Raw genomic sequence first — 26,305 nt, forward strand, 5'->3', positions numbered from 1 at the left:
TATGGAGAGTGGTACTCAGTAATGTGCTGTATTGGATTTGCCCCAAACATAACACATTGTATTCAGGACATAAAGGTCATTTCTTTGCCACATGTTTTGCTGTATTACTTTAGTGCCTTGTTGCAAACAGGGTGAATGTTTTGGAATATTTTTATTCTGTACAGGCTTCCTTTTTTTCACTCTGTCAATTAGTTTAGTATTGTGGAGTAACTACATTGTTGTTGATCCATCCTTAGTTTTCTCTTATCACAGCCATTAAACTGTAACCGTTTTAAAGTCACCATTGGCCTCATGGTGAAATCCCTGAGCGGTTTCAATCCTCTCCGGCAACTGAGTTAGGAAGGATGCCTATGTAGTGACTGGGTGTATTGATACACCACCCAAAGTGTAATTAATAACTTCTCCATCCTCAAAGGGATATTCAATGTCTGCGTTTTTTAAAACCCATCTACCAATATGTGCCCTTTGTGAGGCATTGGAAAACCTTATGGTTTTGTGGTTGTATCTGTGTTTGAAATTCACTGTTTGACCGAGGGACCTTAAGGATAATTGTATGTGTGGGGTACAGAGATGAGGTAGTCGTTAAAACATTGCATTAAACACTATTATTGACAACTGTGGGAGTCCATGCAACTTATTATGTGACTTGTTAAGCACATTTTTTACTGATTGACTCAAGACATTTAAGATTTTCATGTTTTTATAATTTGTAAAATTGTCAAACAACATAATTGCACTTTGACATTATGAGGTATTGTGTCTAGGCCAATGACAAAAATTCTAAATGTAAATCTACTTTAAATTCCTACTCTAATATAACCAAATGTGGGAAAAGTCAAGGGTGTGACTACTTTCTGAAGCACTGTATGCTTCTACTCAATCAGCTGATCTAAACAATAGTTTGTATCATAACAGTGTAGTTCAGTACTATAAGCTAACATCAGCTGTTTAATAGTGTATGTTAATATATTTGGCTAATGTATATCGGATTTGTTTTACAAAAAATGTGTGCTGCATTTCGATGAATGTCCTTAGAATTGTATAATTAACGGCTTTTGGAAAGTGGTAAATCGTATTATGCTATCCATGTGAGTATATTCATCGAGCATGATACAAAACAATATTTCGATAGAGGGCTCTGGTAGATAGTTTGGAGTCTCCAAAAGTCCCATCTGACTATTTGGAGAAAGTAATTCCTTATTGTTCTTCTGGAGTTACAAAGAGGCCCATGCATACAATGTATTGATATGATGTTTACTGTTTTATTTAAGAATAAAATAATTTGCCTAATTAAATATGATTATCTAGTAATCAATTCCATTCCAGTCACTGCGTAATTCTGCTTCAGGTTTTGGTATCGCCTCGTTTTCTGTCCCTGTGGGTGACAGGAGGGAGCAGTAGCCTACTGAATAATCTGTATTCCACCGGTAGTAAATAAACACCCTGTGATCTTCCTATCTTCACAAAGCTCGCGAAGGGTAAACTACAGAAAAAATACATATTTTTCATAAACTGATGAATGGGAGTTTTCTACCCGCGGAATTCTGAAGCAGAAGCATACTGGAAAAGGGGCGCATACCAGACTGATGAACAGCCCTTTCTCTCAATGAGACCCGAAGTGAAAAGACGCAGTAATGAATGACAGTATACTGGCAAGAGCAGCAGCCGTGCGCAGCTACATCGAGCACAAAATAACTATTGTGGGGATAGATGATTGATAACGCAACTGCTATAGTGCAGGCTGAGAGAGCGAAACAGATGTAATTTTCTTACGATACAGCTGGTTCAGTGCCACTGGGTGCTGTATGGATTGTTATTGCAATCAGTCCTTCTACATCAGCCACTGCCACCAGCAATCCCAAATTACTTAGGAATTCCGGACGGCTGTCTGAGGAGCAATATTGCTGCAGAGCTCAACGGGAATGCCATGTGTCGTGGCGCGACATAAGAACGGCTTTGTGGTGTGTTGTACACCGGGACAGGTGGTGTTGTGTGTGCTGGGGGTTGGTGGGGGTATATGAATACACAACCCGAGAGACAGTTGTGTTAGGGATGTCAGGCCGCCGTACGGGATCCGTTTTTGCCAGAGACAGGTGCGACAGAGAGGAGTAGTAGTTTACAAACGACGTTGGGATTGGTGTTGACGAAAACCTCGGGCCTGTCTATCCTTTTCTTACATACTGGATATTAATCCAGGGGACATCATACTGTGGAGGCAAGAACTGTGTAATCGTCGCGTTCCGGGCGCACCTTTTACTCGACAATCAGCGGTAAGTGGGCAGAGCTGTCCAACGTTGGGGTCCGGTGGTGCGCGCTATGGGACATTGCCTCCGGTAGCGCCGTGCCGATGCTTTGGGTATAATGGTGTTCCGAACATAATGAAATGTGATGAGTTTGAAAACGTCTCAAACGAATGTAGGGAACTTACTTGAAATTATACGGCATTTGCCTTCTGATGGAGTGTCACCAGCCAGCCACACATGTCGACACACATAATTGTGACATAATTATAGGCTACAAATTTGTTCCATAGGCTAATCTTACCTGGATTTTCTAGCATTGTGTAGTTTCTCGATTTCATACTGCGTAGCTCCATGTCCAAGCTACATACATTTTTTTGTTGTTGTAACAGAGACAGCACGATTTATTGTTGACGACTATAAGAAGGTATGCTAATGTCTGACTTCCCCATATATTAGGAAAGTAACCGAGACTGATTTTTTTTGCTATATTCAAAACAATGTGCAATAGTAGACTATGATAATGTATTTTCCCAACTAGCCTACCGTTACAATGAATTGAACACTAAAACTCTTATTATTGTTATTATTATTATTGATTAAATGTAATCAAAAAATGTAAATACACAAAATGACTCATTTTACTCTTCTTTCACACGGAGAGTTCAGTAGCTATGAGAGCAGCAGCCCTCTGTGACTGGTGTGTGTGTCTGTCTAGTGGCGCTGCTGGTGGTTGTGTATGCTGCGCTGTGATCCTGTCCAAGGCCCGGGTGTCCCTACACCCGTCATCCCCTCGGGCTCTTCTCTCTCCCTTTCCCTCTTTTCTTCTCTTTTTACAGCAGCTGCTGCTGTCTTTACAGTACACTGAGTTAGCCGGCTGGCTAGAGTCAAAATTAAATTCGCGTTTTTCTGAATTGATGACACTGAGCTCCCCAAAGTTTCTTATTTTGAGAGAAAGCTGCAGGTTTTTGTTATGCCCCCGGTTTCAAATTCAAATTGCCTTTGAGCTGCCTTTTGTTGGGCGCTGAGGTTTGTGACTGGAAAGGGAGAAAAGTAAGTGAAGTCCCCAAGGGTCAGAGCATTCCAATAATGAGCCCAAGTGTGAGAGAGGAGAGCAGAGTGGGAGAGAAAAGGGGGCTAGGGAGTGGAGACAGTTTTGTGAAAGCTAAGATATAGCCAAGGGAATAGCACAAGCCCTCCCCTCACTCATGTGTCAATCAGGCTCGAAGGACAAGGGGCTCTTTAATATCCCCTGAAAGCCCTCTCTCTCTCCCTGGACTCTGCCACAGGTTGCATACCTTACCTACCTTCTCTAACCTATACTCTTCTGATGCCCAGATGCTGGGCTGTTGTTCTACAGTCCCAGCTTCGTGCCATTGTTTTCTTTGCCTGTGTGAAGAGGGAGAGACAGCTAAATGGAGAAAAGAGAATTAGAGAGAGAGAGAGTGGAGGGCTGCTGGCTGCATCTGGCTAATGATTCATCTGTTGGTGCTGTGTTGTGTTGCGTGCTGTGTGTTCTCCTGGCTAGGGAGATTCTCTCCCACACCGCTCTCCCGGCTAATGCCTTCGACCTCCTCTTGTACACTCATCATCCCACTAGCACTCGTTACAGAAGAAATATCATAAAGAATACATTAGGTGATAAGAACAGAGGAAACACCTGTCTGATAAACGCTGTGATCTCCTCATTGTACTTTCATTTTTAATTTCCTCGAGCCGAGGAGGATGTATTAAATAAGAGCAAACGGACCCCTATCAGTAGGCCTACGGTAACTTTATACTCTCTCACTGCTCCAAGGTGGTGCTGATTTCACTGTTTTTTGTGCGACGCTTTCCTATTCTCCAGTGCTCCTCACAGCTTAACAAACTGCCCAGTGAAGCTCAGCTAATCCTCAGCAAGCAGAGCACAGTGATTTATTATGAAGTTACTTAATTTGGAAAGATCCACAACTTCCCTCCCTACTTCCCTCCCTGCACTCTGGGCCCAAGAACCCCTACTGCTCTCATTGTGGAATTCTGAACTAATTTGCAGGATCTGTCTGAGTGTGTATGTGAGAGAGAGGGGGACTGAGGAAGAAATAAAAAGAAAGGGAGAATATGTTTGTCACAGTCTGTTAGTTTTCCTGTGTGTGCGTGTGATTCAGTGCCGTCCAGGATTTGTTGAATGGGGGCCCCGTTAGCACCCTCTCCATTCTCTAACAGTTGTGCACGCCAGCACCCCCCAAAGCAAGTGTTGTGCCTACTGTGCTAAAATAACAGGTGCCCCTGTCCTGTTGCAGGAGGACTTAATCCTGTCCCCGCCACCCCCTCCAGGGGGTTACGTCACCTGGCCAGAGGAGCCCCTATCACAGGCTCTGTGAGAGAGCTGGCGACATCTCCACCACCCTCTGACTGATTGCCTAACACCAATACAATTGAGCTGCCTGCCTGGGGGCCCCAAGGCTAACCTGCTCTGCCGCTCCTCCCACTCCCTTTCACCTCCTCTCCCTCCGCTGGACCTTGGTGTCAGGCCCTCCCAAGCAGTGTGGTCTCTCTGTGGGTTGTCACGAGAAGGACATTGCCCACTGGGACTGAATGGGACAAATTGACCGTAACAATGTTACCACTTAGCATGTGGAGTGGGGAGAAAGGGAAGGTGAAAGAGAGGCTTGGTGAGTGACAGGTCGTGCTGCAGAGATCAGCGTGAGGAGTGGACAGACAGGGCTCCTGTTGCCTGAATCAGCAGTGCCTTGTATTATATCCATCTGACCTCGCCATTTACACCCAGCACACAGCAGCCTACCGCTGCCCCGCTGTTTATGTTTGCCCAAGACTAGTACTGTGGTTGCTATGGCTGCAGGATAAACAGGTTAGCCGATGACCTCTGGAGACTTTATTCACAGGGTCCAATGGGCTTGCAGGGTGGCGGCTGCCCCTGACCTGTGGAGAGGTGCGGCTGGAGCTGGCCAGGGGTCACCAAGCCACCAATCCACCCATTAAAATGCAATAAGCCCTCTATCCGATAGGGACTGGCTCTGTGATTTAATCACACTCTCCCGCTCTCTCGTCATCCGCACTCTCCCTTTTATCTTCCATCTCTCCTTCCTCTAATAATTTGTATATCTAGTGCAATACTAAAGCAAAGCATGAGGATAAATGAGTGGAGTTCAAAGAGAACGTCCCCTGAAATAGTCAATAATGAGAGCTCTTTCATTTTCCCTCAACAGCTTTCACATTGCTGCTCTCTCATTTTGAGTAATTTGTCTTCTATGTTTTAATTTGCTGTCTGTGGACTCTGAAAAGTCTCTGAGAAGGTGAAGGGTATCTATTACATAAGCCTGGGATGATGGAGGAGCACAATGCTACAGTCTCACTGAGGACTGACTAGGCTAGCTGTTGAATAAAGATCCTCCTATATGCTTAATATATAAATTCACGATGAAAATCATTCCATGCCTTTGGCGGAATGATTTCCACGGCCTGTCTGCTTGTCATTGAGGCGTTTTCACATGGCTCTCTCCCCTCAATGAATGAGACTGCTGACATCGCCGTTGTGGCATATAGAGGTTTGTTAACGAGGGGAGGGACTAGTGAGGGGCCACTGCAAGGAGAGATGTGGACAGTTTGGTCCCCCCTATACTCTCTACACACACACACACACACACACACACATACACACAATGAGGGGGCTTGCAAGGAGCCTGGTTCTTTCCCATTGTGTTGGTGTTGACTAACAGGTCCTTGTTGTTGGATGTGGAAGTAATTGTACAGAGAAACAATGACACGGACATCCTGAGTCACACTTCAAACATCACCAACACAGTGTTAAGCTGTGGAAGTATGCCCTGTAGGCCCACGGATAGGATGCTCCTCATTTATGTCCGCTTTGGGTTTTAGGGACTATATACTCAGATTGCTCTCTCCGATAGTTTTATGTTTGCTGAGAAACTGTGAGATTGTGCTTGTTTATCATTCTTTACCTAGAGACTCCTCTTGCTGTTGTCAGTGTACTGTGGTTCTCTTCATTACCGGGCCGTTCTGTTCCTCTCTGCCTGCTTGCCTGTATTGCTGTATTTATTTTTCTCATGCACAGTGCCACTTGTTTTCTGCTTTGAAGTAATTAATGGCTTACTGCATTCTGTGAACCAGGGGATCCAGTCATGCGTGAGACAGTCATGTTGAAGAGGCTCTGTACTGAGGGGAGGGCAGGGTGAGGGGGTGAGGCACGAGGAGGGACTAGTGCCAAGGCCTGGCTATACTATGTGATGGGTTAAGCCTAGCTATGAGTGTGAGCTAATATTCTCGAAGACCCAGGGAGGGGGATGGATGGGAGGGGGATGACGGTCAGGGGGCAGAGATAAAGCCGGGGTGGAAGACCTGCAGGATTCCACTGGGTGGGCAGAGGCAGAATAGACTCTGGAGACCGTTTACTCAGATGAAATGGGCCCTCGAAAGCACTAAATCAACGGTTCACAAGCACCAATTAATGTATGGAGCCGACATCTCTTGTGTGAGGAATCAAAAGGGTCTGGCTGTGCTGAGCGTCTGCTCTGCCCCCTCTCTGTGGAGATAGTCAGAGAGCCAGGGCCTGTGAGTCAGAGATGAGGGGATGATGAGAAGAGGATAGGGAACATGTGATGAAGAGAAGAGGGGCCCAGGGGCCATCTGGAGGCAACAGGTCTCAGGACAGCAGGCGGTCTCCAGTCAGAGCATCTCATGGCCTGGGTTTGTGCCAGAGTCTGAGCCAGGGTCTCCCCCATCCAAGACCCCCTGTCTGATCCTCTCTTCTAACAGGCCACAATCTGTCACCTGAAATCCTCTATCGTCTCAAGTTGTGCAGTTAAGCGTTATTGATCGGAGAGCTGGTGGTCAACGGGACATGATAATTGTGGAAATTGACTGTGGATGTTTGATTATTAAATGGCATTAACACAATCTTTCCAGATGAGTGGTTTGGGTTATAGGTAGAAAATCAATCTGTGAGTGTTCTGCATGCTCAAAGAGCAATTTATATGTGATTGAGAGGAATATGGCTGGTAATTTACATCTGAAAGAACCCATGAGAACCAACATGTGAAGTTCATGGGAGCATGTCAAATGAAAGCTAAGAGTCTATTTTTTGGGGGACATGAAGGCATAGATACCTTTTTCAGCAATTTTCCATCTTAAAAATGAGGCATAAATAATGCCCTTGATTACTGGTCAAATCGATGGAAAAGGGGTCTTAGAAAACATCTACCAGAAAAAAATCGTAAACGTTATTAGAAATACATAAACACTATTGTAGAAGTAAAGACCCCTGCCAACTAATATCAACATTTATATTTAGTTTGGGATCAATTATTTGAGTTCTGTAAGTTTAAGAAACATTGCCTTGTAATTCCTTTACCAAAAACCGATATATTTTAAAGATATTTTCAAATTTCTCTCCCTCACGAGGAGAGAGGATATTGAAAGTTCACAGAAGTAACAAGTAAAGGTAGACCCACCAATGATTTATAGTATTTTTACTGAAATACTTTTTTGTTTATGAATTATGACGTGATTTAAACTCTTTCTGTTTAGCTCATAACTTTTTCTCTCTCTTTCTGTCATCTGGTGGTCAAAGTAAGAGTGTGAAAACAGCCTGGACAACCACTCCCTCTTTCTCTCTCTGCCTCTCTCTTCTCTCTCTCCAGTTAATGTCACATCTCTCTCTTACTGACACCTACCCATGAGTCCCATGTATTTCCATATGCTGTACAGTGCATTTGGAAAGTATATAGACCCCTGCGCGTTTTCACATTTTGTTACATTACAGCCTTATTGTAAAATGTATTAAATAAATGTTTTTCCTCATCAATCTACACACAATACTACATTTATTATTTTATTTCACCTTTATTTAACCAGGTAGGCCAGTTGAGAACAAGTTCTCATTTACAAATGCGACCTGGCCAAGATAAAGCAAAGTAGTGCGACACATCAACAAAGTTACACATGGAATAAACAAACGTACAGTCAATAACACAATAGAAAAGTCTATATACAGTGTGTGCAAATGGCGTGTGGAGGTAAGGCAATAAATAGGCCATAGTAGCGAAGTAATTACAATTTAGCAAATTAACACTGGAGTGATATATGAGCAGAGGATGATGTGCAAGTAGAACTACTGGTGTGCAAAAAAGTGAATAAAAACAATATGGGGATGAGGTAGGTAGATTGGATGGGTTATTTACAGATGGGCTGTGTGCAGCGATTGGTAAGCTGCTCAGATAGCTGATGCTTAAAGTTAGTGAGGGAGATATATAAGGTTCCAACTTCAGTGATTTTTGCAATTCGTTCTAGTCATTGGCAGCAGAGAACTGGAAGGGTAGGCTGCCAACAGAGGTGTTTGGCTTTGGGGATGACCAGTGAGATATACCTGCTGGAGCGCGTGCTACGGGTGGGTGTTGTTATGGTGACCAGTGAGCTGAGATAAGGCAGAGCTTTTCCTAGCAAAGACTTATAGATGATCTGGAGCCAGTGGGTCTGGCGACGAATATGTAGCGGGGGCCAGTCGATGAGAGCATACAGGTCGCAGTGGTGGGTGGTATATGGGGCTTTGGTGACAAAACGGATGGCACTGTGACAGACTGCATCCAGTTTTCTGAGTAGAGTGTTGGAGGCTGTTTAGTAATTGACATCGCAGGAGGCTAGGATCGGTAGGATAGTCAGTTTTACAAGGGTATGTTTGGCAGCGTGAGTGAAGGTGTTATGCAGGTGAATGAGGACCCAAAAGCGACTTGGCGAAAACAGAGTCTTTAATCCAGTAAAGTAAAAATACAATCAAAAAACACAATTTCCACTCGTAATGACGAGAACAGACTGGAGACTCGATCAAGAACTGCAGGTTGCCTCGGGAAGGCACTTGAACGTAGCAGACTCAGACACCTGCTCACCACGCAGCATCTGAGGGAAACACGACACGACAGGGCGATACACAGACACAGCACGGTGAACAATAGACAAGGATCCGACAGGGCAGGAACGGAAAACAAGGGGAGAAATAGGGACTCTAATCAGGGAAAAAGATATGGAACAGGTGTGGGAAGACTAAATGATTGATTAGGGGAATAGGAACAGCTGGGAGCAGGAACGGAACGATAGAGAGAAGAGAGAGAGGAAGGGAGAGAGAAAAAGGGGAACGAACCTAAAAAGACCAGCAGGGGGAAAATGAACAGAGGGAAAAGCAAAATGACAAGATGATATAAGACAAAACATGACAGTACCCCCCCACTCACCGAGCGCCTCCTGGCGCTCTCGAGGAGGAACACTGGCGGCAACGGAGGAAATCATAGATCAAACGGTCCAGCACGTCCCGAGAAAGAACCCAACTCCTCTCCTCAGGACCGTAACGAAAAACGATAAAAAGGGAAACTAGGGTACTACTCTAAAAAAAAAAAAATGAGACACGGGTAGAGAACTGAAAGCTTTAGAGCAAACAGGACCAAACAGGCCAGGAGAGTAACAACTAGGGACAGACTGAGACACAGCAAGGGCAGGAACAAGAACAGGAGAGATGCGATGGCAGGGAACAGACTGAGACCCAGCAAGACCAGGAGCAGAAGCAGAAAAAAAATTACCAGACTTCTGCGCGCAGTCTGAACACGCAGCCACGAAACGGCGCGTGTCACGCTCCTGAGTAGGCCACCAAAACCGCTGGCGAATAGAAGCAAGCGTACCCCGAACGCCGGGATGGCCAGCTAACTTGGCAGAGTGAGCCCACTGAAGAACAGCCAGACGAGTAGAAACAGGAACGAAAAGAAGGTTACTAGGACAAGCGCGCGCGACGCAGTGTGCGTGAGTGCTTGCTTAACCTGTCTCTCAATTCCCCAGACAGTCAACCCGACAACACGCCCAACAGGAAGGATCCCCTCGGGATCGGTAGAAGCCACAGAAGAACTAAAGAGATGGGATAAAGCATGAGGCTTGGTGTTCTTAGTACCCGGGCAATAAGAAATAACGAACTCGAAACGAGCGAAAAACAACGCCCAACGAGCATGACGCGCATTCAGTCGTTTGGCAGAACGGATGTACTCAAGGTTCCTTTGGTCAGTCCAAACGACAAAAGGAACGGTCGCCCCTCCAACCACTGTCGCCATTTGCCTAGGGCTAAACGGATGGCGAGCAGTTCGCGGTTAGCCACATCATAGTTACGTTCCGACGGTGACAGGCGATGAGAAAAATACGCACAAGGGTGGACCCCATCGTCAGTATCGGAGCGCTGGGACAGAATGGCTCCCACGCCCACCCCCGACGCGTCAACCTCAACAATAAACTGTTTAGTGACGTCAGGTGCAACAAGGATAGGAGCGGATGCAAAACGCTTCTTAAAGAGATTAGAACAACAATCATACGACCGGTGAGGAGGAAGGGAGTTGGTTCTGGACCGACTGAAGACCGTGCGCAGACCATGATATTCCTCCGGCACTCCTGTCAAATCACCAGGTTCCTCCTGAGAAGAGGGGACAGAACAAACAGGAGAAATAGCAGACATTAAACACTTCACATGACAAGAAACGTTCCAGGAAAGGATAGAATTACTAGACCAATCAAAAGAAGGATTATGACACACTAGCCAGGGATGACCCAAAACAACAGGTGTAAAAGGTGAACAAAAAATCAAAAAAGAAATGGTCTCACTATGGTTACCAGATACAGTGAGGGTTAAAGGTAGTGTTTCATATAATATACTGGGGAGAGGACTACCATCCAAGGCAAACATGACCGTGGGCTCCCTAACTGTCTGAGAGGAATGTCATGTTCCCGCGCCCAGGCTTCGTCCATAAAACAGCCCTCTGCCCCAGAGTCTATTAATGCACTGCAGGAAGCTGCCGATCCGGTCCAGCGTAGATGGACCGGTAAGGTAGAACATGTACTTGACGGAGAGGACCGTCTAGTAGCGCTTATCAGTCGCCCTCCGCTTACTGATGAGCTCTGGCCTTTAACTGGACATGAAATGACAAAATGACCAGCGGAACCGCAATAGAGACAGAGGCGGTTGGTGATTCTCCGTTCCCTCTCCTTAGTCGAGATGCGAATACCCCCAGCTGCATGGGCTCAACACCTGAGTCAGTGGGGAAAGACGGTAGTGTCGGAGAGAGGGGAGACACAGTTAACGCGAGCTCTCTTCTATGAGCTCGGTGACGAAGATCTACCCGTCGTTCAATGCGAATAGCGAGTTCAATCAAAGAATCCACGCTGGATGGAACCTCCCGAGAGAGAATCTCATCCTTAACCTTAGCGTGGAGTCCTCCAGAAAACGAGCGAGCAACGCCTGCTCGTTCCAGTTACTGGAGGCAGCAAGAGTGCGAAACTCTATAGAGTAATCCGTTATGGATCGATTACCTTGACATAGGGAAGACAGGGACCAGGAAGCTTCTTTCCCAAAAACTGATCGATCAAAAACCCTTATCATCTCCTCTTTAAAGTTCAGATAATTGTTAGTACACTCAGCGCTTGCCTCCCAGATAGCTGTGCCCCACTGCCGAGCCCGACCAGTAAGGAGTGATATGACGTAGGCAATCCGAGCTCTCTCTCTAGAGTATGTGTTGGGTTGGAGAGAGAACACTATATCACACTGGGTGAGAAAGGAGCGGCACTCAGTGGGCTGCCCAGAATAACATGGTGGGTTATTAACCCTAGGTTCCGGAGGCTCGGAAGACCCGGAAGTAGCTGGTGGCACGAGACGAAGACTCTGATACTGTCCTGAGAGGTCGGAGACCTGAGCGACCAGGGTCTCAACGGCATGCCGAGCAGCAGACAATTCCTGCTCGTGTCTGCCGAGCATCGCTCCCTGGAACTCGAGAGTAGAGTAGAGAGAATCCATAGTCGCTGGGTCCATTCTTGGTCGGATCCTTCTGTTATGCAGGTGAATGAGGACCCAAAAGCGACTTGGCGAAAACAGAGTCTTTAATCCAGTAAAGTAAAAATACAATCAAAAAACACAATTTCCACTCGTAATGACGAGAACAGACTGGAGACTCGATCAAGAACTGCAGGTTGCCTCGGGAAGGCACTTGAACGTAGCAGACTCAGACACCTGCTCACCACGCAGCATCTGAGGGAAACACGACACGACAGGGCGATACACAGACACAGCACGGTGAACAATAGACAAGGATCCGACAGGGCAGGAACGGAAAACAAGGGGAGAAATAGGGACTCTAATCAGGGAAAAAGATATGGAACAGGTGTGGGAAGACTAAATGATTGATTAGGGGAATAGGAACAGCTGGGAGCAGGAACGGAACGATAGAGAGAAGAGAGAGAGGAAGGGAGAGAGAAAAAGGGGAACGAACCTAAAAAGACCAGCAGGGGGAAAATGAACAGAGGGAAAAGCAAAATGACAAGATGATATAAGACAAAACATGACAGAAGGAGGCTTTGTTGTGAAATAGGAAGCCGATTCTAGATTAAATGTTGGATTGGAGATGTTTAATATGAGTCTGGAAGGAGAGTTTATAAATGTTTGTTTTGTTCGATAAAGTCCATCATTTATGTCCAAATACCTCCCTTTGTTTGCGCATTTGGTAAACAAATCCAAACTCACGAGGAAAGGGTGAAAGTGAAAGTTCGGACGAAAAGTTCAAAAAGTTATATTACAGTTCGTAGAAACATGTCAAACGATGTATAGAATCAATCTTTAGGATGTTTTTAACATAAATCTTCAATAATGTTCCAACCGGAGAATTCCTTTGTCTTTAGAATTGCAATGGAAACGCAGGTCGCTCTCACGTTAGCGCTCGTGATCAGCTCATTCCCCCCTCCTTCACAGTCGAAAGCCTCAAAAAAGGTTCTAAAGACTGACATCTAGTGGAAGCCTTAGGAAGTGCAATATGACCCCATAGACACTGTATATTCGATAGGCAATGACTTGAAAAAATACAAACCTCAGATTTCCCACTTCCTTGTTGGATTTTTTCTCAGGCCTGCCATATAAGTTCTGTTATACTCACAGACATCATTCAAAAGGTTTTAGAATCTTCCGAGTGTTTTCTATCCAAATCCACTAATGATATGCATATATTAGCAACTGGGCCTGAGTAGCAGGTAGTTTACTCTGGGTACCTTATTCATCCAAGCTACTCAATACTGCCCCTCCTGTCCCAAAGAAGTTAACACCGTGTCCAAAGAATAGCCAGTTGTATACAGAATGGTGTCGTCTGCGTAGAGGTGGATCAGGGAATCACCCGCAGCAAGAGCGACATCGTTGATACAGAGAAAAGAGTCGGCCCGAGAATTGAACCTTGTGGCATAGAGGTCCGGACAACAGGCCCTCCGATTGACACAATGAACTCTATCTGAGAAGTAGTTGGTGTACCAGACGAGGCAGTCATTTGAGAAACCAAGGCTTTTGAGTCTGCAGATAAGAATATGGTGATTGACAGTCGAAAGCCTTAGCCAGGTCGATGAAGACGGCTGCACAGTACTGTCTTTTATTGGTGGCAGATATATTGTTTAGTACCTTGAGCGTGGCTGAGGTGCGCCCGTGACCAGCTTGGAAACCGGATTGCACAGCGGAGAAGGTACGGTGGGATTCGAAATGGTTAGTGATCTGTTTGTTAACTTGGCTTTCGAAGACTTTAGAAAGACAGGGTAGGATAGATACCGTGGGGCAAAAAAGTATTTAGTCAGCCACCAATTGTGCAAGTTCTCCCACTTAAAAATATGAGAGATGCCTGTAATTTTCATCATAGGTACACTTCAACTATGACAGACAAAATGAGAAAAAAAATCCAGAAAATCACATTGTAGGATTTTAATGAATTTATTTGCAAATTATCAGCTCTAACAGTCCTTATCGTCAGAATGGTACATCTACGCCTCAGCTTGAATAGTTTGACTTTGCTGCATGTGGAGTGCGTTCAGTTAGCTATGACAGTATTCACTTTATTTCAAAGCGGGTCGTACAATGCCACGGAATGATCTCTGCTTTTCTCTATGAGGTAGTTTAGTGGTGATTTGCTTTGGTCATCACTTTATTTCGATTGGTTTTTGGTGTGTTTTTTTTAACCTTTTTATTTAACTAGGCAAGTCAGTTAAGAACATATTCTTATTTTCAATGATGGCCTAGGAACAGTTGGTTAACTGCCTTGTTCAGGGGCAGAACAACAGATATTTTTTACCTTGTCAGCTCAGGCATTCAATCTTGCAACCTTTCGGTTACTAGTCCAATGCTCTAACCACTAGGCTACCTGTCACCGCACTGTGTGTGTCGATAGCCTTGATGTTTTGTCCTCACTAGTGTGTGTGTGTGTGTATTTGTTTTTATTTGTTGCCGTGTGTGTGCGTGCCTGTATACAGTCATGGCCAAAAGTTTAGAGACTGACACAAATGATTAATTTTCACAAAGTTTGCTTCTTCAGTGTCTTTAGATATTTTTATCAGATGTTACTATGGAATACTGAAGTATAATTACAAACATTTCATAAGTGTTAAAGGAGTCAATATTTGCAGTGTTGACCCTTCTTTTTCAAGACCTCCAATCCACCCTGGCATGCTGTCAATTAACTTCTGGGCCACAACCTGACTGTTGGCAGCCCATTCTTGCATAATCAATGCTTGGAGTTTGTCAGAATTTGTGGGGTTTTGTTTGTCCACCCGCCTCTTGTGGATTGACCACAAGTTTTCAATGGGATTAAGGTCTGGGGAGTTTCCCGGCCATGGACCCAAAATATAGATGTTTTTGTTGTTCCCTGAGCCACTTAGTTATCACTTTTGCCTTATGGCAAGGTGCTCCATCATGCTGGAAAGGCATTGTTCATCACCAAACTGTTCCTGGATGGTTGGGAGAAGTTGCTCTCAGAGGATGTGTTGGTACCATTCTTTTATTCATGGCTGTGTTCTTAGGCAAAATTGTGAGTGAGCCCACTCCCTTGGCTGAGAAGCAACCCCACGCATGACTGATGGTAGTGCTCACCTTGTCTTCTCCGGACAAGCTTTTTTCCGGATGCCTCAAACAATCGGAAAGGGGATTCATCAGAGAAAATGACTTTACCTCAGTCTTCAGCAGTCCAATCCCTGTATCTTTTGCAGAATATCAGTCTGTCCCTGATATTTTTCCTGGAGAGAAGTGGCTACTTTGCTGCACTTCTTGACAACAGGCCATCCTCCAAAAGTCTTTGCCTCACTGTGCGCGCAGATGCACTCACACCTGCCTGCTGCCATTCCTGAGCAAGCTCTGTACTGGTGGTGCCCCGATCCCGCAGCTGAATCAACTTTAGGAGACGGTCCTGGCGCTTGCTGGACTTTCTTGGGTGCCCTGAAACCTTCTTCATAACAATTTAACCTCTCTCCTTGAAGTTCTTGATGATCCGATAAATGGTTGATTTAGCTGCAATCTTACTGGCAGCAATATCCTTGCCTGTGAAGCCCTTTTTGTGCAAAGCAATGATGGCGGCACGTGTTTCCTTGCAGGTAACCATGGCTGTCAGAGGAAAAACAATGATTCCAAGCACCACCCTCCTTTTGAAGCTTCCAGTCTGTTATTCGAACTCAATCAGCATGACAGAGTGATCTCCAGCCTTGTCTTCGTCAACACTCACACCTGTGTTAACGAGAGAATCACTGACATGATGTCAGCTGGCCCTTTTGTGGCAGGGCTGAAATGCAGTGGAAATGTTTTTGGGGGATTCAGTTCATTTGCATGGCAAAGAGGATCTTTACAATTAATTGCAATTCATCTGATCACTCTTTATAACATTCTGAAGTATATGCACATTTCCATTATACAAACTGAGGCAGCAGACTTTTTGAAAATTAATATTTGTGTCATTCTCAAAACTTTTGGCCACGACTGTATGTGACTGTCTGTATGTAATGTATGTGTTACGATAATACTTCAGTGATTGCCCCATTCCTGCTGGTGATTGTGTGGTTGGTCTGTGAGTTCTGGAGCATGCCCAGCTAACTAGGAGACCGTTGGCTGGAGCTGTGTGTCTCCTAGGCAGACAGCTCCTCTGCCATGTGACAGGCCTGGAAAATGGCCTTTCTCAGTAGCTTGCAGTGACACCGCTGCACTGCCCAGATTTCTCTGTTGTTTATCCCTTGCTTGTAGTCTAACCTTTTAAACAATTATATGCTTGCTTCATATAAATAGCATAGCTTGTCCCGTCTGTTTTGTTTCAATTCCGGCCTGCTCCATCTCTCTTAGTCATTGCAGTAACCAAGGAAACTCAATCCCTGAGTCTAAACTAAAGAAATAATCAGTAGAGGCTGAAATGCCTGAGAACCCAGCTCTCACAGGCCTGTAGCCTGTAACCTGTCATAACTGCATGTTCCATGAAATGCTAAGGGTGGGGTAACAAGGGCACAGCAATGACAGTTTTTCCATGTTCAAGGAACTCAAGAAGAATAGCAACGAAAAAGGAATAGCAACTAAAATAATCAAAGTATGTTGGTGTGGAAATTGTAAGCACATTTTGGCACAAATAATGGCCCAATCATCCTAAATATGTAGCTGTAAACAATCTCAACTGCCCCCTTTACACTGCATGCTCCTGGCTTTTAGGGAATGAAACCGTTTTTGGCACTTTTTCTGTGTTGATGAATCTCAGTGAGAGTGTATATAATTGTGCTACCCCGGGGTTGAGTGCTTAGTTTAAGTAACACTGGAGAGTGCTGTTACTGCCAATTGTTAAAGATGGCAGTTATTTTAGAATGTTTTTTTATAGCCATTGGACAGGGGTGTTCCTCCCTCTGCTACTTTTTCTTTTGGCCCGGGCATTTCACCTACTTGGTGCTTCTCACTGCTGTTGTCATCGGCACCATTAACGGTCTCAACAAAGTGGCTTTGAAGCTCCGCAGGGCTCAGGGCCTTATAGAGGGACAGCTCGGAGGCTCCAGTGTTGCTCCTTGGTTCAGATTTCTGTCACCTCTTATACAATAAGGCCCTCAGGACAGCTGGGCCAATTACTCTTCCCCAGTACTCTCTCTCGCTCTCTCTTGCTCTTTCTCCCCCTCCCTCTCCCTCTCTCGCGCCGTGTGCGTGACCAGGTGAAACATTCTGCACTTTGAAATGGAAGACTTTACAGTTGATACAGTAACATGCTTTGATAGTATCAATGTTAAAGACAGAAGCTAAAACCAAAATAGGCCCTGAAGTCATGCTTTAAAATGACACACTCACTAACACAGACATGGATCAGTTTTCTAAACGGATGTAGCGACTGTTGGCATATTAATATTTTATCGCCGTATTTCTAGTTAAATATCTCTGCCTTTTTTAAAGTCTCCTCCTCTGTCCTTGACTTTTCCTAAATAAGCCTATTTAACACATGTATGTTGTAAGAATCTTTGTCACAAACATAATTTGTGTTATAAATAGTTTTAAGAGGACATGTCCTTTACTTTCCCAGAGTATCAAAAAGTGATTTTCTCAAATACTCCTACAGAGTCACATACAGGTAAGATATTTTGTTTTTTATATAATATCAGAAATAGCTCATTCTGATGTTTCCAAAACCCTTACCATTACCAAATTACTCTCGAAATTGCGGAGATGCGCTCTATTTCAAAAGAACACGTTTTCCAAGAATAACCACTGTTCCATGCACTCCACAGGTGAGCAAGCAGCAACAGATACTCATGAAAATGCTATTGTGTTATTAAAAAAAGAAAATCAAGTATTCTGATGCTATCGAAGACATGTATAAACACAACCTAAGAATTATTTTTTCGATAGGATATATGAAATGTATTTATTATACGGTTAGAGTTAAGATTACTGCTCATTGGCTCCCTCGAGGCCTGGCTTTTTTTAGTGTTAAGTGGATGCCTCGTGTTCAGTTACTTGATTGTGTTTCAAATCCTAATCAGATGGTTAATTTACTGTCTTGGGGATATTTACCAGCTGGCAGTATGGAAAGCAGGTTGATCCTATCTTTTTATCTCTGCCTCCTTGTCTCCCAAGGATGTCTCTATGGTTTCCACACGCTCCGTTTTGTTTTGGGAGTCTACTCGTGCTAACAGAGCTGTCCGGGGGTCCATGGTGGGGGGAGTAAATGTGTGGGCTGAATCAGCCATCAGCCCAGCGCTGAGCAGAAAAGGACATGCAAATCCCTGTGTCGGCAGCTGTGTAGAGCCCTTCATTAATAATCTAACACTCCTCCATTATTCCAGCGCATCCCCAGCTTCACACCAGGTCCAGCACTGTTTCCACATACTCCTAATGGCTGACCGACTGGCTGCCTTGCTGGCTGGGGATTGCCGTCCGCCCGAAAAACACCTTTATATATTTATAAACTATATATTCGCTGCAAGGAATGTGGAAAAGCTGATTATGCTGGCTGCAATCTAATCGGTTTTGTATTTTACTGGGCTGTGCTTTGGCTGCATTGTTATGCTTGTTCCCGGCTGCTGATAAGGAGTAATTGCTGGTGTGGCTATGCTGGGCTCTTCATCGGGAGTTCACGCAGTATCCAGGCTCAAGCAGCCTCTGAGACGCTTTTTGTTCAAACGAAGAGTCTAAATATGAGTCTTTGTCTGCTCCACTGTTGCTGGAGGTTTTCCCATCGGATAATCCCTTTCTATTTTTTCACCTCGAACGAGACAGTATTTCCTCTTCTCAGTCTGCGAAGGAGTGTCAGATTTCCAACAGCAGTGCTCAACCAAACAAGCTGGACGTGTGTCTCTCTGTGTGTCTCCCCAGAGCCTCCTCTGGGCCCTTCTGTCTCACTCCAGGCTCTTCATTAGTGTGTGTATGTTAATGAGTCACACCTCTGACCAGTGCAGCATGTCTGTTCCCGCATTACAGCCAGGGCCTCAGTCAGCTCTGCCCTCTACCTTGCCTGGCATGGGCAAGGGGGACACCAGGACACTTCCCCTTGCTTCTCCGTTCCTCCGTGGCACTGTGCCCAGCATGGCCTTCCCGCCACTGGTGCTAAGGTGAATTAATGAGTTACCATGCCACCCCCCCACACGCTGTCACAGCGTGTGGCTTATTACCTCCCGACCGAACCCCCCTGACCCACTTTATCCTTGCCTCCATTCACAGCAGCAAGGCAGGGAGCCCAACTAGAGCCCATTACTACTGCCAAGGAGACCCTGGGCCCAGACACACACACAGCCCAGCAACAAAAATGATTCTGCCACAGAAAAGGCCTTTATGGTGTTTGATATTGTGGGTATTTTTGTCCTGCAGGAGAGTGTTTCTGTAAACTTAAACTCTTGCTGTGGAAATACATCTTAAAGCCATGCGTGCTCTGCTACTTGGTGTACTTTGTTGAACTGCTGACATTAACTCTCCCTGACTAAACCCTATGAGAGTAGAGCATACTCTGGGTGATCCTGCCCTGGAGTCTATGGTTGCTAAACAGAGTCTGTCTGAGCTCCATCCCAGCCGTAGTGGAGAGCATGGTTAACATCAGGCTGATATTGGATGTGTCAAACTAGTTTCACAGGCGGATATTGTTTTTTAGTCTGTCTGTACATCTCTCTGTATACAGATAATTGTTATTGTTGTGAGTATTGTTGTGAGGTGTCGTGGCGAAGGAAAACCCATGGCATGATTATTGTATGGCTTACAGAGTTGCCAGCAAGACAGTAATTCCTCTGCATTCCATTACCATACTCATTAATGTGAATGATTATACACTCGAACCCAGTCAGGAGCCAGCTGACAGAGAGGCAGGCAGGCCCACCAACCAACGCTCCGTTACAGGTCAAACAGTCTGGAAAATGAGAATGCCCAATCAAGGTTGAGTGACCTGTCAATATTTTTTTAAAATATTTATTTCACCTTTATTTAACCAGGTAAGCTAGTTGAGAACAAGTTCTCATTTGCAACTGCGACCTGGCCAAGATCAAGGATAGCAATTCGACACATACAACAACATAGAGTTACATGGAATAAACAAAACATAGTCAATAATACAGTAGAACAAAATAAAACAAAAAGTCTATGTACAGTGAGTGTACATGATGTAAGATAAGGGAGTTAAGGCAATAAATAGGCCATGGTGGCGAAGTAATTACAATATAGCAATTAAACACTGGAATGGTAGATGTGCAGAAGATGGATGTGCAAGTAGAGATACTGGGGTGCAAAGGAGCAAGATAAATAAATACTGTATGGGGATGAGGTAGGTAGATAGATGGGCTGTTTACAGATGGGCTATGTACAGGTACAGTGATCTGTGAGCTGCTCTGACAGCTGGTGCTTAAAGCTAGTGAGGGAGATATGAGTCTCCAGCTTCAGAGATGTTTGCAGTTCGTTCCAGTCATTGGCAGCAGAGAACTGGAAGGAAAGACGACCAAAGGAGGAATTGGCTTTGGGGGTGGCCAGTGAGATATACCTGCTGGAGCGCGTGCTACGAGTGGGTGCTGCTATGGTGACCAGTGAGCTGAGATAAGGCGGGGCTTTACCAAGCAGAGACTTGTAGATAACCTGTAGCCAGTGGGTTTGGCGACGAGTATGAAGCGAGGGCCAACCAACGAGAGCGTACAGGTCCCAATGGTGGGACGTGTATGGGGCTTTGGTGACAAAACAGATGGCACTGTGATAGACTGGATCCAGTTTGTTGAGTAGAGTGTTGGAGGCTATTTTATAGATGACATCACCGAAGTCGAGGATCGGTAGGATGGTCAGTTTTACGAGGGTATGTTTGGCAGCATGAGTGAAGGATGCTTTGTTGCGATATAGGACGACAATTCTAGATTTAATTTTGGATTGGAGATGCTTAATGTGAGTCTGGAAGGAGAGTTTACAGTCTAACCAGACACCTAGGTATTTGTAGTTGTCCACGTATTCTAAGTCAGAGCCGTCCAGAGTAGTGATGCTGGACGGGCGAGCAGGTGCGGGCAGTGATCGTTTGAATAGCATGCATTTAGTTTTACTTGCGTTTTAAGAGCAGCAGGAGGCCACGGAAGGAGAGTTGTATGGCATTGAAGCTCGTCTGGAGGTTAGTTAACACAGTGTCAAACGAGGGGCCAGAAGTATACAGAATGGTGTCGTCTGTGTAGAGTTGTACCAGAGAATCACCAGCAGCAAGAGCCACATCATTGATGTATACAGAGAAGAGAGTCGGCCCGAGGATTGTACCCTGTCGCACCCCCATAGAGACTGCCAGATGTCCGAACAACAGGCCCTCCGGTTTGACACACTAAACTCTATCTGAGAGTTTCCAATCTTTGGGAATCTCAGATGATACGAAAGAGATTGAACAGGCTAGTAATAGGGGTTGCAACAATTTCGGCATTTTAGAAAGAGAGGGTCAATATTGTCTAGCCAGGCTGATTTGTAGGGGTCCAGATTTTGCAGCTCTTTCAGAACATCAGCTATCTAGATTTGGGTAAAGGAGAAATGGTGGGGGCTTTGGCGGGTTGCTGTGGAGGGTGCCGGGCAGTTGACCGGGGTAGGGTTAGCCAGGTGGAAAGCCTGGCCAGCTGTAGAGAAATGCTTCTTGAAATTCTCAATTATAGTGGATTTATCGGTGGTGACCGTGTTTCCTAGCCTCAGAGCAGTGGGCAGTTGGAGGAGGTGCTCTTATTCTCCATGGACTTTACAGTGTCCCAGAACTTTTTTGAGTTAGTACTACAGGACACAAATTTCTGTTTGAAAAAGCTAGCCTTCGCTTTCCTAACTGCCTGTGTATATTTGTTTATAACTTCCATGAAAAGTTGCATATCATGGGGGCTATTCGATGCTAATGCGGAACACCACAGGATGTTTTTGTGCTGGTCAAAGGCAGACAGGTTTGGAGTGAACCAAGGACTATATCTATTCCTAGTTCTAAATTTTTTTGAATGGGGCATGCTTATTTAAGATGGTGAGGAAGGCACTTTTAAAGAATAGCAATGTACTGATGGGATGAGGTCAATGTTATTCCAGGATTCCCTGGCCAGGTCAATTAGAAAGGCCTGCTCGCTGAAGTGTTATAGGGAGCGTTTGACAGTGATGAGGGCTGGTCGTTTGGTCGCAGACCCATTACGGATGCAGGCAATCAGGCACTGATCGCTGAGATCTTGATTGACAACAGCAGAGGTGTATTTGGAAGGCAAGTTAGTTAGGATGACATCTATGAGGGTGCCCATGTTTACGGATTTGGAGTTGTACCTAGTAGGTTCATTGGTCATTTGTGTGAGATTGAGGGCATATCAAGTTTGGATTGTATGATGGCAGGGGTGTTAAGCATGTCCCAGTTTAGGTCACCTAGTAGCACGAGCTCAGAAGATAGATGGGGGGCAATCAATTGACATATGGTATCGAGAGCACAGCTTGAGGCAGAAGAAGGTCTATAGCAAGTGGCAACAGTCAGCGACTTGTTTCTGAAAAGGTGAATTTTTCAAAGTAGAAGCTCAAATTGTTTGGGTACAGATTTGGATAGTAATACAGAACTCTGCAGGCTCCCTTTGCAGTAGATTGCAACACCGCCCCCTTTGGCAGTTCTATCTTGGCTTAAAATGTTATAGTTAGTGATGGAGATTTCAAGGTTTTTGGTGGTTTTCCTAAGCCAGGATTCAGAGACGACTAAGACATCCGGGTTGGCAGAGTGTGCTAAAGCAGTGAGTAAAACAAACTTAGGGAGTAGGCTTCTAATGTTAGCATGCATGAATCCAAGGCTTTTATGGTTACAGAAGTCAACAAATGAGAGCACCTGGGGAGTGGAGCTAGGCACTGCAGGACCTGGATTAACCTCTACATCACCAGAAGAACAGAGGAGGAGTAGGATGAGGGTACGGCTAAAGGCTAACAGGACTGGTCGTTTAGTGCTCTCAGAGCAGAGAGAAAAGGAGCTTCGGGGCACGATAGCCTAGATTCAAGGCATGGTATACAGACAAATGTAAGGTAGGATGTGAGTACATTGGAGGTAAACCTAGTCATTGAGTAATGATGAGAGAGATATAGTCTCTAGAGACGTTTAAACCAGGTGATGTCATCGCATATGTAGGAGGTGGAACAACATGGTTGGTTAAGGGATATTGAGCAGGGCTAGAGGCTCTACAATGAAATAAGACAGTAATCACTAACCAGGACAGTAATGGACGAGGCATATTGATATTAGAGAGAGGCATGCATAGCCAAGTGAACATATGGGTCCAGTGAGTGGTTGGGCTGACTGGGAACACGGCGATTCAGACACTTAGCAGGCCGATGCTAACAGTTAGTTGGCCGGGGCAAAAAAATCTAGCAGTTAGCAGACCGGGGCTAGCAAGCTAGCAGTTAACAGACCGTGTTAGCAAGCAAGCAGTTAGCAGGGGCTAGCAGTTAGCAGACCGGGGGAGGCAAGCTAGCAGTTAGTAGACCGGGGCTAGCAAGTTAGCCTTTGGGGGACGTCACGATGGGGCTAAGTCTGTTGTTGCCTCTTCGTGCGGTGACGCCGATAGACCAGTCGTGGAGTTAGTAGAGTTCCAAGTAGCTATCAGGCCTAGCAGGTTAGCAGAATGGGCCTTCAGCGGACGTCGAGCCTGAGGGGCCTGTTGGAATCCTCGGGCAGATGATGTCGGTATTCCAGTCGTAGAGGATCGGCGGGGTTCCGTGTCCTGTACCGGCAGTAGAAGGGGTCCGGATATTGTAGCCCATGAATGGGCTTCGGTGGTAGCCCAGGAGCGCTAGCCGAGCTAGCTTCAGGCTAATTGGTGCTTGCTCCGGGATGGAAACGCTAGTCAGGAGTGGTCACCCGGGACTGCGGTTAGCTAGTTGCAAAGATCCAGATGAAAATGTTCAGAGTTTGCGGTAGGAATCCGGGGATATGGAGAGAAATAGGTCCATTATGCTCTGGTTTGAGTCACATTTTTCGAACTGGCGAGAGCTAAAGGTTAGCTGATGACCGCTAGCAATGGTTTGCTAACTGATAGCTGGTAGGTAGTTAGCTGGCTAGCTTCAGTTGAGGGATTCCAGATCCAAAGTAAATAGAAATACTTCAGAAAAAAGCAGGTCCACTCCACATTGGGTGAGGTGGGTTGCAGGAGAGTATTTAGAAGTTGAGGATTAGGAAAATATTTTTTAAATGCATGTGAAGAAAAATATGTAAAAAGATATAGCTATCTCTCAGTCAGTAATATATACTGTATTGGAATATACTTCTCCTATTCTGACAGAGATACTTAGCCACCTCAATTAGTGGTTTGGTAGAATAGTGCATCTGCTTTAGCTCTTTGTTTCTATGGTTATCAGAGAAGTTAAAAGTAGATTGGCATGCTGTTATTCTGAAAGTTCTTGTGATATGGTGTAATTAACCCTTCTCCTGACCTCGATGTAAAACATGTGTACAAAGAAGTCTATAAATGAGTTTTCTAGCCCACTATCTCTTAGCATACATCCTGTATGTGACAATGTGCCAATCAGGACGTGCCGCAATAGGGTTGTAGCTCTAGAAGTTGAGTGACAGTATATTTAAGAATTAATATGAGTGTTGTGTTCATTGTTTTTGTGGGTTTTGTGCCTTAGGGAGGAGGACAGTACAACACTATGCTGTCAACAGAGGCGTTTAACCCAGAAAAACAAATAAGGAAAATATTTTCCTGGTCTTCTCACTACTTAATTAATTCTGTTAAGTGATGTCATTGAAGAAAAGAGGGAACGTCATAAACCTAACACTTTAAGAAGGCCTAAGCAATTTTAGGATAATTATCCCAGTGTTTGTTTAAAATGCAGACTTCAGAGAGCGTGGAGAGAGGAGGACAACAGAAAAACCTGAGAGCAATCATGTCGCCGAGCTACAGCGGTTATGTATTTCATTACAACTGGAACACAGCGTAAATAGCCTGTTATTTCAGGAAGTGTTTTCGTTTGTTCCGCTCAGAATAGCTTGGGAAATTGGTCTGGGACTGTCTATTGTGTCACATGTTTCAGTGTATATTTAATAAGAGCCCCTTAATATAGCGCACAACCCGATCCCCCCATCCATTAGCAGGGCTGCTTAATATAGAGATCCAAACGCATCCTTTCAACCAGTCCAGAAACCCCCGTTCACCATCCCTCTTAATGTAATGGTGGGTGTCAGTGTGTGACATACAGCCAGGCTCTTTTACTGGGATATAATAGAACCACTCCTCTGGAAGGCTCAGTGCCCATGGCAAGACTTAGACAGTCAGCCTGGCCAGATTAGCCCTGACAACCAGAGTGACCCCCCCCCCCCCCCCCAAACCAGTCCTACTATCACTGCCCATTATATAGATTGCATCAACAAACTCAGCCATGCTGCGCTGAGCATCAATATCCAAGAGGAGTACCCAGGTCAATATCTGTGAATGAGAGGGGTAATGGCCTTCGACCCTGATATAGTGTGCGTTCACTCGGAAGGAGAGTGGCCGAGCGAGCGTCTCAAAGTTTCTCCATGGGGACCTGGGGATGGCGCTGCGCTGAGTGGCTTTTTGAGTGGAGTGTGTGTACGAGAATGCGTGTGTGTGTGTTTCCAGTCCAGCGGTCTGAGACTGACCTGGGCCCGGGGGGTTTGGCCTGTGGCCACGCCAGAGATCCAGTTCCTCTGTAGTGTTCTGCCTGTGGGCCTCTACTGGGTAGGCCAGGGCAGGCAGGGGGAGCCTAGACATCTCCAGAGTTATTTCCACTGCGGTGTAAGTGAGTTTGGAAGGATGCTGTGTACTGCACGCTAGGAAAGTAAAGAAATAAACGAGCCTAGAGTGAGGGTTTGAAGTGGGCCAGTGGAAGTTGGTTGGAATGCCGAAGAAGTCTCTTTTCCAAGACCGAGGAGGAGGAGGGGAAATGGAGGAGTTTGGAGTGCAGAGTAGGAAGAGGAAGAGACCATGCTGGTCTGAGTTCGGATGAACCGTTACCCTGAGGAGCAAACACCATCAGCACAACATGAACGAGTGTTCCAGGAAGTAGGGAAAGAAGACGAGAGTTGTTTTTTTTTACTGGGGTGTGCGCGCACTCACACATGCATATGTGTTTGTTTTTGTTCATGCTCGTGTGTGTATTTGAATGTGTGTGTACTTACCCCCTCGCTGTTGCTTTTACAAAGTCATTTTGAGACCAGCAGCGGTCTCCAAAGTTCTGAGACGCTTGGGCGGCTTGATACAGTTTGGCATGAAGTGGAGCACAGACAAGCCCTGGAGACACCAGTTAGTTAATTAACCAAAAGATTACACTGATTCACCAGAGT

At 45.3% G+C, this 26,305-nt stretch overlaps 1 protein-coding gene across 1 annotated transcript in view; it reads left to right on the forward strand.

The window, feature by feature from the left end:
- Positions 1-1,403: 1,403 nt before the first annotated feature.
- The window catches only part of sema6bb (sema domain, transmembrane domain (TM), and cytoplasmic domain, (semaphorin) 6Bb), a 155,343-nt gene continuing 130,441 nt past the window's right edge, over positions 1,404-26,305 (forward strand). The window contains 1 exon segment of the mRNA XM_046300982.1: positions 1,404-2,270. The gene's annotated coding sequence lies outside the window, so the exon portion shown is untranslated.

The sequence above is a fragment of the Oncorhynchus gorbuscha genome, linkage group LG15 (assembly GCF_021184085.1).
Source record: "Oncorhynchus gorbuscha isolate QuinsamMale2020 ecotype Even-year linkage group LG15, OgorEven_v1.0, whole genome shotgun sequence".
Classification (NCBI taxonomy): domain Eukaryota; kingdom Metazoa; phylum Chordata; class Actinopteri; order Salmoniformes; family Salmonidae; genus Oncorhynchus; species Oncorhynchus gorbuscha.